The 17,144-nt window shown below is 34.6% G+C and overlaps 1 long non-coding RNA gene across 1 annotated transcript in view; it reads left to right on the forward strand.

Annotated features, from left to right (window-relative positions):
* The window catches only part of LOC149233701 (uncharacterized), a 39,185-nt gene extending 28,653 nt beyond the window's left edge, over positions 1–10,532 (forward strand). The window contains exons 2-3 of the long non-coding RNA XR_016248243.1: positions 10,070–10,108; positions 10,218–10,532. This is a non-coding gene — a long non-coding RNA (uncharacterized LOC149233701). The remainder of the gene's footprint in view (positions 1–10,069; positions 10,109–10,217) is intronic.
* The last annotated feature ends 6,612 nt before the right edge of the window (positions 10,533–17,144 follow it).

A 17,144-nucleotide genomic window follows, 5' to 3' on the forward strand; every position in this document is an offset into this window, starting at 1 on the left:
CTCGCACTAAATTTTGGTCCCCTAAAGGTAGAGCAAAAATCTAGGGCTTGCACCAAAATTTTATCGAGGTGATTTTTCGGGAATCCGAAGGTCCAAACATCAAGCTCAGGGTCTAGGCTACCTATGCTCCAAGTTTGGTGGGCATCTGCCCAAATTTCATCCATAAAATCTCTTGCCCTAGGTGCTACTCCAAGAGAGAAAACCTAGGTCTTTCTCTATCACCTTGGGGACTTCTTTGAGGGTTGTATGAACACGATATTCATTGGAATAAATCATAAGAAACCCTTTCTCCTCCCTTGCCTTGACCTAGTGAGTACTTTGGAAGTATTTCTTCTTACGTTTATTCATAAAACGCTAGGTCTAACGCAAGTCTTTTTTAGGTCTCTCAAAGAGAGCGAAGAACCTTTGGGAAGTGTCAAATCATCACATAGAGCTTCTTTGAGAGGTCCTACCTCATCTCTTAGAGCCTTGACCTTTTAGGAACACCTGTTAACATCATCATATCTAAAACCCTAGGTTTTGATCTCTTCATCTTAAAGATTTTCTTGGAGAGCGTGTTAGTTTCCTTGAAGCATTGAGTCATTGTTGTCCCTCCTTGAATGGGCTTGGTGGGATCACTTCATACCAATGTTCCACTGAGTTTCCGGGACGGGGAAACACGGGAGCAAGGATATGCACAAGGGGAACGTATATAAGCAACCCCAAAATTTAGGGAAATTTCAAGGAAACGGGGGGATGTCAGAGTCATAAAAATTATAAAGCTATCAAAAATTTAATACATAGAACTGAAAAATAAAATCCCAGCAATATGTCAATAACTAAATTGGTAAATAGTAAATCTTAATAATTATGAAATGTACATCTAAATATGATCATTGTTTCATATTAGACTATTATGAATCCGAATTATCAAATTACATTTCTGCAAACATCAATGTAAAATTGTAAATCTAAAAATAAATTACTAAATTGAGTCGATCATTTGACATTATGCAATGTTCCATCTAAATTCATCATTTGGTAATGGGCATTAATATTCTGCAAGGTACATCTAAATTAAATTAATTATTTGACAATTGAAATTACACAATGCACATCAAAAGTAAATTCATCATATGACAATGACATTATGTCGACAATTGAAATTACACAATGCACATCAAAAGTAAATTCATCATATGACAATGACATTATGCTGAAGTCTAAAATAGCGATAGAATACTAAACTAAAAGTAGAACATAGAAAGCAATGAAATGCTAATAAATTTTTAAAAAAATACTAAATAATATATCGCAACTCCAATCTAGTGGCTCCAAGTCACAAAATGAAAATCGTAGCTCCAAATGTCTCAGGCCCCCGGTCGATGGTAAATCTGAATCATAGCAAATTGCAAATGGAAAATGTCTTGCAACGACACTAGGAAAATCTTGGATGACAAGGTAAAATGTAGCCGTAGAATACTAAACTAAAAGTAGAACATAGAAAGCAGTGAAATGCTAATAAATTTCTAAAAAAATACTAAATAATAAATCGCAACACCAATTCAGTGGCTCCAAGTCACAAAATGAAAATTGTAGCTCCAAATGTCTGAATCATAGCAAATTGCAAATGGAAAATGTCTTTCAATGACACTAGGAAAATCTTGGATGACAAGGTAAAATGTCAAGTGACAGCAGAAGGAAAAGGGTTAATGAGAAATATGAATGATTATGTTTTAAAGTTTTAATTTATCCTTTAGTTTTTATTTTCGTTTTTTTATTTTTATTTTTTATTTTTTATTTAATTATATTAAAATTTGTAATTTTTTATGTTTTTAATTGTTATTAGCAAAAAAATTTGTGGGGATGCTTTTCATCACTAGAAAAAAAATCCCCCTCGAAGTTTCCCTAAAAAAGGGGACGTGGGGAAACGTTTCCCGGTCCCAAGAGCGCGGGGGAGCGAGGAAGCATGTACCTCACCTTGGGGGCATGTCCCCTTGAAACACTGCTTCATACCATAGTTTCAAAAACCAGAACCGGTGATCGGACCGGTCCACCTAATAAACTGGGTTTCAAATTGGAACCGGTCAAACTGGGATTGGTCAGGTATAAATGAACCAGTTTATAAAAAAATACATTAAATAATTAATGAAAAAACTATTTTTAAGATTTAAAACCATGATTCCAAGCCAATAGAGACAAAATATCAAAGTTACTAGATTCGAATTCCGTAAGTACAAACAATATAAAATATTTTAAAAATTAAATTTATATGAATATATATATATATATATATATATATATATATATATGTAACTTTTTAAATATGTAGTTTTTATATATAATACTTATAGAAATATTTGTTAGATGAATAATATCAGAATTAATATATTATTGTTAAATATTAATTAAATTTATATAAAATAAAAAGTTATATTTAAAATTTTAAATATAAATATTTTATATAATACTTTTAAAATAATTATTAATTTAATAATATTAAAATTAATGTATTATAATATTCAAACATTAATTATTATTATTATATTTAAAATAAATGACCATTAAAGTTACTTTATATTTAAATGAAATGACCATTAAACATTATTATATTTAAATTAAATAATCACTAAAATTACTTTATATTTAAATTAAATGACCATTAAACATTATTATATTTAAATTAAATAATCACTAAAATTACTTTATATTTAAATTAAATGACCATTAAAGTTACTTTATGGAACTTACTTTATGAAACTCACTTTTTAACACTTCAAATAAGAACCAAACTTAATTAGAATATCTAAACGGTTGTAGCTTATAATTTATAATATGGTCAACCAAAGGAAAAATTAATGAACTATTGCAGCCAACTCCCTTGTTAATTATTCGCTACGCTAGTTTTTTTTACATTATCACGCGATTTGTACACTGACTTGGAATTTTGTGCTGACGGCGAACAATTTTAGACATGGGCAAATGCTAAGCGGATCTGGGTGGATCCGAATCCGAATCTATCTCCGATATGGGGATCCATGGATCCAGCTATTGGGGCTGACAGATCCAATAACTTAGCAAAATATGCAAAGTTTTCTCATTTATATACCATGTAGAGGTGAATATATCAAAATGGCACTGAGTGCAATACATATCATCAACAAAATACACAAGCAATGAGGCTCCAAATGGCCTATAAAGTCCAAAATCAATGCTACAAGCTATGAGGCCATTGGCCTACTACAAGTCTACATATATGATAATAGTGATCAACATTATCACTTGAAACTTTTCATGAGTCATCATGATCAAACTCAGTTGGTTGAGTCTCGACTACCAAACTTTGCAACTGCTTGAGTCACAAACTTCTCTATTGGTTCAGTGACTTGAGTCTCAAACTTCTGAAGGTATTCTGCCCTAATATGCCTATTACTTCATTTGGTGCTCCACATGGCTTTACATGGCCTCCAATCCTAGCCAACTGTTGCTTGAACCTGTTAATATCCCCTCCTTCAATAGATTTTTGGCAATATTTGCAGATCATTTTGCCATCAATCATATCACAATGAGCCCATGCAATATCCTTGGCTTTTGGAGGCATGATGACTACTACTTAGCTCAAACTCTCTGCTGTTCCACTACTCTAGTGAAAACTCAACACTCTCCAAGCTCCCAATCAAACTGACAAAAACTCCAAATGAGATGTGTGAGGCAAATGAGGGGGGTGAGCTCCTTTTAAAGGCTTGGAGAGGGTGTTTTTGGAGGGAAACAACCCTTATTTTCCCTCCAAAACACCCTAGAAGCTTCCTAAATTGCGCAGCATGGGTCCTCTGCGGCCTTGGCAGCTAACAGACCGGTTTAGGATGCTGGTTCTGTCTTAAACCGGCCGGTTAGCACCGGTTTTTGTGGTTTCTGGACGAAGTGAGGGGTTGAATGGTTTGACTTGGTCGGCTAATGAACCGGCTGGTTTCTGGTTCAAACCAGTCGGTTTTTAAAACACTGCTTCATACCTGAATCATTGATCTATCCATGGCTTCCAGTGATTCCATTTTTATCGGGACTCCTGCCATTGGTGAAATTTCGTAAAGCGTAGGGGACCTTCACTAAGGTGACAGTGGGTCATTGTCCTATTGTTGTCATTTAGTCTAGTAGCTGTTCCTTAGGTTTCCCTTCCTTAGGGCCCTGCTAGATTGTGTGGTAACAATACCAATACCTTGCCTTGTGGATGCTTTCTTGACACACACTTTCAATGTTTCACCCAGTGTAACAGGAATCGGCGAGTACTCGCGATTCCCAATCTGATCGCCCGTGAAACGATCCGATCCGAAACTCTGCCGATTTTTTCCGATTTTCCCGATTTTCCCGATTTTGTCGAGTCCCGCCTATTTTGGGTTTAAGGCTTTCGCTTGGGTTTATCGGTCCACCGCTGACGCCGCAAAGCCATTCATGATTCCATACACTGTATTTTATCATTGTTAACAATGCATACACCGCAGAGGCATTCCGGAACATGTTGATATATGTCTTGGAACACGTTGAAACAGTCCAAAAGTCTATCTAAACCCTTCAGATAAATCTACTGCAACACGTTGAAACAGTCTGCAATTATAAATGTAATCCTGATTACGTCTCTCGAGTCAAAGTATCGGGTATGACCAGAGGAAACCCTAAATGATTAAATTATGCGTTATTAAATTGACTCGAGACCATGGGTGCTTTGATTGCTAAACACAATAATATTGTAATGTTCAGTTCACTAAAACTAAAATGCATTGTTTCTATATAAATATTGTAATGTTCAGTTCATTATTATGTACGTCAAAATAAAACTTAAAGGTTTTGGCAAGATTTGTGCTGGACAATTGGTATCATACCATATACTTCCATTTGGGGGTCTTTTATGAATAATGTTCTTTCTACCATTGATATGTATTTTTATTTCGATTTTTATTTTCTCATTACAGAAGGTTCAATAAGTAATTGGAAATTTGTTGTAATTAAATTTTTTTAACGTTTTCTTGATAATTACGGAAAGTGTGGATGAATATTGTAATTGAGTTCACTAAGAGATTATTTATGTGTTACTTTACTCGAAGAGGTTTGGTATTTAATAAAGTAAAAAAAAAATATTATTATTTTTGGATATTTTGTATGTAATTATATTTTCAAATATGTGGTAAATTGCTCTTTTTTGTGTATTATTATTGTATTGAATTCTCTTGAAATATCACCCGCTTTCACTAAAAAAACATCATAATTAGAGTTAAGGAGGTTAAGATATCACTTATTAAAAATCAATTATTTCCAATGTATTTTTTATGACGGGTATGAGATACTTATTCATTCATGATGTTTTGGACATCTATTGATATTACGCATTGTTTGGGCATGCTTTTACCGAATATTAATGAATTTTTTTTGTTTGTTTGTTTGTTGTAATTCAATATATGTGTATATTTTTATTTAATGAATTCAGCGATTTTTTGCCGATTTTTTCCCGATCCGATTAAAACTCTTCGCTCTTTTGCCTCACCGATTTATTGCCGATTCCGAGTCTGGTAACATTGGTTTCACCACATAAATATTTCTTCTCTGAGTGCTTCATTGTTATCTTTGTGTCATTATTTGTTTTCAATTAATATGTTATCCGGTCTTGTAAAAGTCCCAGCTGCAGGCTGAGGGCCTGCTGGTTCATTCTTGGCGGGTTTTAAGAAAGGAAAGGGGTTCTTTTTAATTGCTAAAAATATGAATTAGAATCAAATAGTTAAACAATATATCAATTATAATTTTGATAAGAAATTTCATGTGGGAAAATCAACATGAAAACGTCTTTATTATGTTAGTTTGAGAGTTAGGCTTAACAATATGCAGAAAATTCAATAACGGAATATAATAATCTTGCAAACAGATCTCCACAATATATATCCAAAATTCAATGCATATGCCAACTTGAGAATCTAAGAATCTATTGTTGTATGTCACTGTACTAATAATGTCTCAGACAACATAAGGAACTCCATGAGTCAAGTAGGGCTGCCTTCTCTCTTCAATTCTTTTTTGGGATTTATGTAAATGAGTCATGGTCTTTTCTCAAGGATCATACAAGGTAGGTGAAAATTATCTCCTACGATGTGTCCTAATCTCCTTGTTCTCATTTGTTGATTGCGTGATCCTCTCAGCCTCCTCCCTTAAGGGGCTTCAGAGACAAATTGATGTTCTTTCCAGTCATTGTGATCTTATCCTTTTTAAAACTAAGGTCACAATCTTCAATATGGCCAAGGGCCCCTTATCTGGTTACTGCTTTTACTTCTAAGCTTGTGAGTTTGAGTTCATCACAGTTTACACTTATTTAGGGGTACAGTTCTCAGTCCACAGTTTAGTTTGAGGTTTATTGCTTCGGGGTGCAGTTCCCACTCCATGTTTTAGTTTGAGGCTTGCATTGCACTCTGGCTCAGCAAGGAGTATTGTTCACTTTTCTCGCTCAAGAGATGATGTTTTCAGCTACAATTTCAGGGAAATTTGTCCAAGATGCACCTCTTGGACTCGGTCATTAGACCTGCGTTCTTCATGGTTCAAAAATACGGGGACAGAACTTGGTGCTGTTTGATTGGGGGCTATGATTACGAGAATGCAAACTCTCCTGCTACAGTGTATGATCTGTTGCAAGTAGACACTTCCTCATTCCTTTATCCAGACAGAGTTGGGACCATCCTTTGTGCCTCCAGACTATCTTCAGACTTGTATCCTTTCTCCACAGGGTTTGAAGTTTGAACTCTAGGAAATTTCAAGCAGGGTGAGGTACCCCTTATTTGATCTTTCTTCTTCAGAGGAGATTGCCTCTGTAGGCCTCTTTAGGTGGAGGCAATATTAGTTCTCTAAAGCCTCTTTGTTACTTCAATCTGTTGGCATTTGTTAATCCCCTCCCCCCTTCAATTACTCGTTAGATGCCCCTGGTCACCTTTCGCCTTCCAAGCAGGATTTGAATAGGGTGATTAGAAAAGATATTTACAGACAGTGCATCTGGGTCACTTGGATTCCCAACAGTTCACTAACATTGTACTCGACAATCACTGTTCATTAGTCAACAGCATGTCAGCCTGTCCAATAATCATTAGATCTGATTAGCAATGCACATCTTATTATCTACTGAATGATTCATAAAAGGAAAAAACGGCCACTTTGATTTTGTCAATAGCACCGGGACTGGGACTTCACATCTTAGGCAATGAGAAGTTCTGCTCTGGAATGCACATTAACTGCACTTTGCATTATACATGTTTAACTGAAATTCTTGGAGCTGACACTAAAATATATCTTAATCCTTTTCTTGAACAGACGACTGGTCTATGCTTGGATTCTTGTTGAAGGGGCTATAGGTAAATCATAAGGGAATTGGAATATGCAGAGATATCTATGTAATATTTATTAGATCTGTGGTTCCCATTACAGCAGAAGTGCACCTCCTCACACATTTATTTAGTGCATTTACAACCAATATAGCTGTGTACTTCTTGTTCATCTCTCAATCTTGTTTACATTTTAGGAGGGAATTTTGTATAGTTTGTAATGTTTGTTAGGTCTATGCTTCCCATGACCCCGTAGGTGCAGTTCTTTACTCGTTTTTTTAGTTTACAACCAGTCTTTCTTTCTTTCCCTTTCCCTTTCCATTCTTGTTTAGATTTTAGCTTGGATCTTTTTTTTTGTTAGTTTTTTATCAAATTGTATAGTTTATGATGTTTTTTGGCGTATTTTTAATGTTTTTATAAATAAAAGTTTTCTCTCGCTGAACCTTTTGAATGTTTTAGTACATTTACATCCAAACCGGTTCTTGTTTCATTGTAAGAAGAATATTTGCATTGCACTTAATGTTAAGAGAGCAGTGAAGACAATACGAGTGTGAGACTGTATTAAGCTAGTGCACTGGAGTTTGCATTTGTTGCCCGGCATAAACCGGTTCTTGTGCCATTTTAAGAAGAATATTTGCATTGCACTTAATGTTAAGTGAGCTGTGAAGACAATATGAGTGTGAGACTGCATTAAGCTAGTGCACTGGAGCTTGCATTTGTTGCCCGGCATAAAGCTGTTGGTGGCAAGTATATACTGCACTTCTTTTGCAGGAAGTGATCTAAGCCTTACTCAACTGAGCTCCGATTATGCCCTCTCATTCCTAGCATTGTAAATTTTATACTCAGTAGCTTGTTAGCAGATTGATGTTAAAGTCACAGGCATTCAAATACAAGTACATGAAACATATTCAGGGATTCAGTTATATCAATTGGTGTCTATATTGGAACAGAGCTTACAGAATTTTAATTTAATTGTCAATAATTATTAGGTGGATGTTAGGGATTTAACTTCCATGAAATATTTTTATTAGTATTCAAGATAGAGGGTTGAGATTTATGTCAAGGTAGTTATGATCTTTTTGCTTTTCAATTTAATTAAAAATATGTCTTGTCCACAAGTGTTATTGAACTTTTATTGCTTATTTTGTTGTTCTTGTTACATATTTTTTTGCTTTTCAATTTAATTAAAAAATATCATGTCCACAAGGGTCATTGAACTTTTATTGCTTATTTTGTTGTTCTTGTTATTATTTTTTTATCATAATAATAATAATAATAATAAATTATAATTTAGTCAATTTTTATGATTTTTTTTAATCTTGGCAACGTAAGATGTATCATTCAGTGTATGGATTGGTGCCTATTTGTGTTTACCAGCAATTTAATTTATATGGCTGTGCTAGTTACAATATTTGAAACCTGAAATGGACATGGTAGCCTGTAAGCAAGGGTAAGATATTCCTCATGGTTCATGAAGAGTCCCAATCAACAATTGGCTCATGAAGAGAGAACATGTCACACGTGGGATTTGAAAGTGGGTAGGGAGGATAACAATTCTTCCTCTTAACTACCTGAGCTAGACCCAATTGACACTTTTGTAATAATTCTATGAACTAAAGCGGTCTGTTTCCTTTTTATAACTGATGAAAGGAAATAATCAAGTTTTTTCATTTTGCTGAAGTATGGAAAGGGGAGAAAGTGATGAGTAAAGCAGGTACTTCCAACAGGTTGCTCAAAAAATCAGATCCTCTTGGTCGCAGCTGCAAAGTTGTGCCGAGCATTATGGTTTTGCCTGGATGTTGATAGACATATTGCTGATTCTTTCCCTTTACCTTTGATCTTGTACACTTGGCATGAGCTAAATATTTGCATATTGTTGCTTTATTATGTTGTTCTTGTTACTTGTTTTATAAATGTATATATGTTTAATTCATATTATTTTTTAATAATTTAGAGTAATAATAATAATTTAAAATAAAGTTATAATTTAGTCTATTTTTATGATTTTTTTTTCTATTAGCAATGTGAGATGGATAATGTGGTTAGTGTCTTGATGCCTATTGGCGTTTACCAGCAATTTAATTTATATGGTTTTGCTAGTTACAAATTTGAAACCTGAAATGGACATGGTAGCCTGTAAGCAAGGGTATGATATTCCTCATGGTTCATGAAGAGTCTCAATCAACAATTGGCTCATGAAGAGCGAACATGTCACAAGTGGGATTTGAAAGTGGGTGGGAAGGATAGCAGTTCTTCCTCTTAACTATCTGAGCTAGACCCAGTTAACACTTCTGTAATAATTCTGTGAACTAAAGCTGGGGTCAAGTATGGATTCTTTCCCTTCATCTTGACCTTTATCTTCACCTTAGATTTTTCATATTGTTGAAGTATGGAAAGGACCAAAAGTGATGATTAAACCAGGTACTTTCAACCGGTTGCTGACAAAATCAAATCCTACTCGAAACTGCTGCAAAGTTGTGCTGAGCTTCATAGTTTTCCCTGGATGATGGTACATATGCTGTCGACTCTTTCCCTTCACCTTTGATCTTGTGCACTTGATATGAGATTAATGTTTTTGCCATTTAGGGGCCAATTACCTCATTGGCTGTAGATACCCTTCGCTCTGTTTGATTTTTTTTTAATTGAAATGAATGTTCTTTACCTCTTGGACTAATTCTGAGGAATTTTATGCCTTTGTTAGAAAATCCAATATAAAGCTTCTTGACCTTGTGTTGGTCCTGCAGGTCAATATTACTGTAATCTTCTGGATAACAACTGCAAATGTAAGTTTTCTTGTATTTGATTTTCTCTATGTGAAATTGTCTAAAATGTCAACTATTATCATTGCTTTTGTGAGCCAAAGATTAACTATTTGCTTTCTTTGTTTCTCAGGGAGTGATTAAAATTTAATATGATTCTGGTCATAAACGAGGATATAGAAAGTGATAAATAAAAAGAATATACTGGAAACAGTGCAGGCTTAGGACTGCTGTATGCTTCAGCTACTTCGTTCCTGGGCTTTTCTTGGTTTTCTTATGTAAGATGATTGAAACTTGTTAATTTTGTTCCTTGTTTGCTGTTTTATAGATTCATGCTTGTGCTGTAAAATACCTTGTTAGGAGCTCAGGGATTTATGATTGCGAACTTGCCATGTTCTGTAATATAGATATAAGAACATTGTATAATGTCATCTTCCATTAAACCGCAGGCAATGAGCATGTGCCATGTATAGTGTGAGCTTTCATTATGTGACAATGACAAACTGGTATAGAATTCCCGGAACTTTTAAAAGCACATTATTACAAACTTTTTCAGAAAGCTTAACTAGAAGATATCAATTAAAGCCTTGCATTAATAATCGCATTTTATTGTTACTGTATTGTCTGTATTGCCCCTCCTACGGAGTTTTGGTGGTGTATGATGTTAGAAACAGATTGTGGCAAGCCCTTCTGGATTTAAATGGATCATGTTGTATTGTTACTTCAAAATCTCGCTTATTTTGCTTATTATAATGTTTTGACAAACCACAAGCATAATCAACAAGTGTTTCATGCAATAAGTCCGGGATTAAACTTGTTAATTTTGTTCCTTGTTTGCTGTTTTATAGATTCATGCTTGTGCTGTAAAATACCTTGTTAGGAGCTCAGGGATTTATGATTGCGAACTTGCCATGTTCTGTAATATAGATATAAGAACATTGTATAATGTCATCTTCCATTAAACCGCAGGCAATGAGCACGTGCCATGTATAGTGTGAGCTTTCATTATGTGACAATGACAAACTGGTATAGAATTCCCGGAACTTCTAAAAACACATTATTACAAACTTTTTCAGAAAGCTTAATTAGAAGATATCAATTAATGCCTTCCATTAATAATCGCATTTTATTGTTACTGTATTGTCTGTATTGCCCCTCCTCCGGAGTTTTGGTGGTGTATGATGTTAGAAACAGATTGTGGCAAGCCCTTATGGATTTAAATGGATCGTGTTGTATTGTTACTTTAAAATCTCGCTTATTTTGCTTATTATAATGTTTTGACAAACCACAAGCATAATCAACAAGTGTTTCATGCAATAAGTCCGGGATTAAACGTTGAAACCAGGAAGGCGTCTTCTACAAATCCAAATAGGAGTATCCATCGATACAGGATTAGTATTTAAGAGGTCCACTAAGGGTCATTGATAGGACCAGGAAGCCATAAACAAAACATAGAAAGTGAAGGCGAATTCCTAATCAGGAACACAGAAAAAGAAACCAGGGATACTTGTTTCAGTGTGTTTGCCAGTTGTATTGATGCCCAAGTTGGTAATTTGGATATAAACATGGAAAATGCTATTCAGAGATTAAACATGAGGAAGGTGGGAATGCTTTTGAGTATTTTAAGCCTCCGTGTTCGTTGAAAAAGAACAAGTACATATGTTTTTTAGTAAGAAGTTGTCTCAACGAACAAGTACATATGTTTTTTAGTAAGCAAATCTGGAGGGTAGAGTTTATTCACCTCCATAAAATTTACACGCAAATCCTTAAGCAAAGAGTCCCTCATCCCAGCAAAGAGAGTCCCTCATCCCACCAACAAGATGGTGTCATATACCAATTTATCTGTGAATAAAACTTGTTAACGCATTAATTGTGTGAAGTAAATTAACTGAATATAGAGAACACTGGTTCATAGATGGGTTCTATTGCACCAAGGTGAGAATGTAGTATTCGAGTAATATTATTGTTGAATCGTAATGTATACGGACATCTATCTGCATTTGTTATTTTGTCCACCATACCACAACCCTACTTTTGATATTGATAATACCTATCAATTTTGTAGTGCATGATTCTTTGGCATACATGAATCTCATATTCTAAGCATAGAATCAATCTCCGCTAGTATTTGGACAATGCAGTGTTTCCAATGTTTTCAGACTACTCATTATCAATGAGTTTACGCCAATTCAATCATCATGGTTTTGCGTTAAATGGTCCCAGAAGCTGAACGAATCATATTTTTTTCTCAAACCAAACAATTGAGTGAACATACTTTGTATGTTCTTCCAATTGTATTTGTTGCTTCCATGTGAGAATCAATTCATTCTGTAGGAATTGCGGTGTCTTATAATATCACCTTCACCGCACCGGTGTTGTTCCGAAGATACACCTGTTCCAAAATTTGCCACGTTTCCATAGAGCGACCTTGTGAAACAGGACAAATCAAATCCCTTTAATTTGAACCAGAGTCATGGCATTTCGGAAAACCACTACTACTTTACCACTTTAATTTGGACAAGAGGCATGGCATTTTGGAAAACCGCTACTAGTTTACCACTACTGCTTTCTGGTAATCTTGTTTAAATATTCACTTTGTTGAATATACTCGAGCTCCTTATCGGTTCCAAAACAGACAAGAAGACATCGGTTCACAGAAGGCATAAAAGCAAACATAGAGGCAATTAACAGAAGCAATTCATCGGTTCACAAACAGACAAGAGTCCATCCTCCGTCGTTTCCCAAGCAGCCAAGCCGAGTATCCCAACCGAGATTGCCAATTGACCCACCTAATCTCCCACAATGTGACTATTCCCCCCGCACCCGTCGGCTCTTGAGTTACTCACCCAAACAAGGGGTATTGTTAGTGTTATTTGGTTGATGAAAATTTGGGATATGGATTAGTGAAGACGGAACTATGTTGAAAATATAATCAATACTGAGGAGGTGAAGTAGTATTGGACATTTTTAATAATTGTTTAAAACTTTAAAGGCAACATGCAAATAATACTTATCAACAACATATTAATTTATGCACAGAACTTATGCAATTGTTTATGAATGGAAGGGCTAACAAGTGTTGTTGTAACAAACTTGAGAAGGCATATAGCCTTCTTCGTGAATCTCAGATGAATATGCTTCTTCGTGAATCTCAGATGAAGGTTAAATAGTTTCAATGTTTACAACTACCAATTTGAAGGAGGCTATGATCCCCTAGTTTACCAGCACGTATTGGGAGGAGGCACTAACCTCCTATAAATTCAGATGAAGGTTAAATAGTTTCAATGTTTACAACTACCAATTTGAAGGAGGCTATGATCCCCTAGTTTACCAGCACGTATTGGGAGGAGGCACTAACCTCCTAATTTATAGGGTTCAACCTGAAGGACACTGTAACTCCCTTGCCTTGCACCACTATACTACTCTTGTTTTAATAAAGAGAAATAAGATCTTTATACTACTCTTGTTTTAATAAAGAGAAATAAGATCTTTGATACCAGGGATATTGGCCCTTTCACATACACTTAATATGTATCTGCATTGCTCTTAAAAGCTGCGACCTTTATGAGAAACAATTCAGCCTGCAATATAGTGATGAAAGACTCCAATTCAAGCGTCCCGAAGGTTGCTGTTCTCCAAAAAATCAGCTCCACAAAATGATCATCAAAGCAGTCTAAAAACCTTTAAAATGTGCCAAAAAAGTTTCACAAGAAAATCACTTCAAATAAACTCTTCTTGACTTTTGGTTCATGAGCTATGAATCTTAGAAACCCTTCTTTTCTGTGATTCTTTGAATATATCCAAATTTGCATGAGTGAATGAGTTGAAATGCTTCTTTTCAGGCTTATTTATAGTGCATTTGGGTTTAGACTGGGTCGACTTGTCCACTGGCTGAATTGGCTTATGTAATTGGGAAAATGTATGGTGAATATTTGAAAAATCATTTCTCAACCATGAGGGGTTAGAGGGAGTGCCATATATCGTTGAAAAGGTTTTGGAATAAGCTTTCTAACCTTATATGTTATTCTAATAGTTGAGCTTGGTAAATGGAGTAAAAATGCATTAAAAGATGAGTATCCAAATGGTGCATCAAAAGTCCAAAAATCATTTCTTCTCAACCATGAGGAGTTGGGAATGCTATGTACCTTTGAAAAGATTTCGGAATAAGCTATTCAACCATCTTTGTCATGCTTCTATGTGAACTAGGCGAATGGAGTAAAAAATGCCTTATCTTTTTCTTGGACAACCTTTGACATTGATAACAACTTCTTTCTACAAACTACTATGTGGTAATTAAAATAAATTCTAACTAAACACCCTAAATATCATTTTTTTCAAAATCTTTTGCAATAACGATAATGATGGATGAATGACTCTCCCATACGTCTCACACTTTCCCTTAGTTTGTAAAACATTGGACTTTCCCTTAGTTTGTAAAACATTGGATTCTCTTTTGAAATAATAAATCATGAAACTATTTTAATAAAATTGTATTTATTTTTTAAACTTTAGGTATATGAAACTATTTTAATAAAATTGTATTTATTTTTTAAACTTTAGGTATATATTTAAAATATACAGAGTGACCATTAGTCTCGTGTTTCCTATGTGTTTCCTATATTGACACGTCTGATTTTCTCTTATTATCCGAATCTTAAAAATAGGAAGAGATAAAATTGTATTTAATTTTACAAATATATTTTTAAAATATATGAAGTAATTAGTCTCATGTTTTATATATTAACACATTTTCACATCAGATATTTTTAAAATATATGAAGTAATTAGTCTCATGTTTTATATATTAACACATTTTCACATTGGATTTTTCCTTTTTTTTATATTAACTTGTATATTAACACATTTTCACATTGTATTTGTTTATATAAACACATTTTCACATTCGATTTTCTCCTATTTTCAAAGTTTTAAAAATATAAAAAAGATTTATAATCTTTAAATATAAATAAATGACTAATCACTTGTTTTTTATCTCATTACCAAAACAATGATTTTTTTTTCTCTCATTACCAAAATATAAAAACGATTTATGATGATAATTAAATTTAACTAAACAACTAATTACTTGTTATCAAATTAAATATAACTGAACAACTAATTACTTGTTATCAAAACTATATATTTCTCTTTTACAAATGTTTTAAAACCTTGTATCATCTCATTTTATAAATTCTTGTTATCAAAACTATATATTCCTCTTTTACGAAAGTTTTAAAACCCTTCATCATCTCATTTTATAAATTCTAGCATATATTGCTTTTAACAGTAGCATTAGAACTTTTAAATACAAAGTATTTTATTATTATTCCCTTGGCATGTGTTTGTGAACCCAATTGTTAACAAAATGGTATACTTTCTGTCCAATTTGGTAGCATCGAGCATGGAAGAACATTCACTTACATTTATCGTGGCAAGTTATATTGTATTCAATTCTCATTTGACTTTATTGATTTGCATGTCTTTTTCAAAAAATGTGCCATGTTTAACACCGGTACATCTCTCGTTGTCGTGTGGCATGGAAATTGTTTCCATGGTTGGGGTTATCAACTCATGTCCTCTTATTATAAATGTTTGAGGCTTAAAAGTGTGCCATGTTTAACACCGGTACATCTCTCATTGTCACGTGGCATGGAAACTGTTTCCATGGTTGGGGTTACCAACTTCCGTCCTTATTATAAATGTCTGAGGGTAGTTGAAGCTTGGAGGAGGTATGATATTATTTGTCACATAGCTGCTTATAATTTTTCTATTGCAATGAAGTGGGTATGTCTAGGCGGATTGGCTCTAGCGGGTGAACCTAATAGTGGTTTTTGCGTGATCATTGATGAGCGTCTAAGCCATGAGAGGAATCTTTGTTTTAAAATGTGTGCTGTGTTTAACCCATGTCCTTCCCTAGTCTTGGCATGTCCTAGAAACTCTTCTCTTGTTTGGGGTCATTGAATTACATCATTTCATTATAAATGCATGGGGTTAGATGAAGGGTGGCAAATGTGCGATTTTTTTTTTTTAAACTAACCTAAGTACCCATGGAGGATTTGAATCGGTGACCTATCATAAGGAGTGCCTTAACAGTGCACCCATTCACCGTCAATCCAAAGCCCCGTGGGTTGCAAATGTGCGATGTTATTTGTTGTGGTGGGGAGGTGATCTCCTCACCTTGTTGCTTATGGTTCTCAATTGTGGTACTCTTTGAATGTTTGGGTCGCTTGCATTCTTACTTTTGGTAAATTTGCCAGTGGTTCCGACTTTAGTAGCAAGATGACATCGTTTCAATGTCTTTTATTCAGTTTTAAAAGCATTGAATTGGGTCAGTGTTTTTCATTTTGTTCTTGCACAATACAACATCTGGGTCGTCCTTCAAGTTGGTGGCTGTTCTACCCACCTCAACGCTCTAAGGAATTGATTGTGTAGGTATTTCATTTAATTGTCTAGTCTTGGTTTGTGGTGTATGATATCTTGACAATTTCTCCATATGGTTTTAGTGGCTATAATTTTTCTTTTAGTTGGTAATGCAATTTGGGTTTTGGGTGTCTTACGTCCTTTATATTAATCAATTTGGGTCTCATTATGTGTTGGGAAATTGGCAGTCTCAAGCTTCCAGGGTAACACCCTTTGTTATATCCCTCTACAAATTTTAGGTACTGAGTTTGTGGTTTTTTTCACCCTGAATTGGCCTCAATCTATGTTGAGGGGTGCCTAATTGCAACCTGTCACATTTGTCCACCTAGTACTATTTTTGGGTTCCAATTGTGGAGTTTTGGAGACGACCTTTTTGTGCTATGCTCGAGTTTCAAAGAGTTTGGGGTTTGTTCCTTTGTTTGTCCTGCTGTTCATTGTTTTGTCCAGCTTTGTTCAAACTATTTGTTTCTCTCTATAACTATGCCTCCTCGACAGAGAATGGCAAGTCGTAGAGGAGGTGCGAGTAGTTTGACCCCTCGTTGTCGAAGATTGTTTGGTTAGGGCTTCATTGCAAATTATTTTGATTCGATCCCTCTGGAAGTTAGGAGGGAAATTCTCCACCTTGAATCAAAGGAGTTCG

Source organism: Pinus tabuliformis, chromosome J (genome assembly GCF_031772625.1).
Source record: "Pinus tabuliformis cultivar Carrire ecotype Pingquan chromosome J, CPIR1, whole genome shotgun sequence".
Taxonomy (NCBI): domain Eukaryota; kingdom Viridiplantae; phylum Streptophyta; class Pinopsida; order Pinales; family Pinaceae; genus Pinus; species Pinus tabuliformis.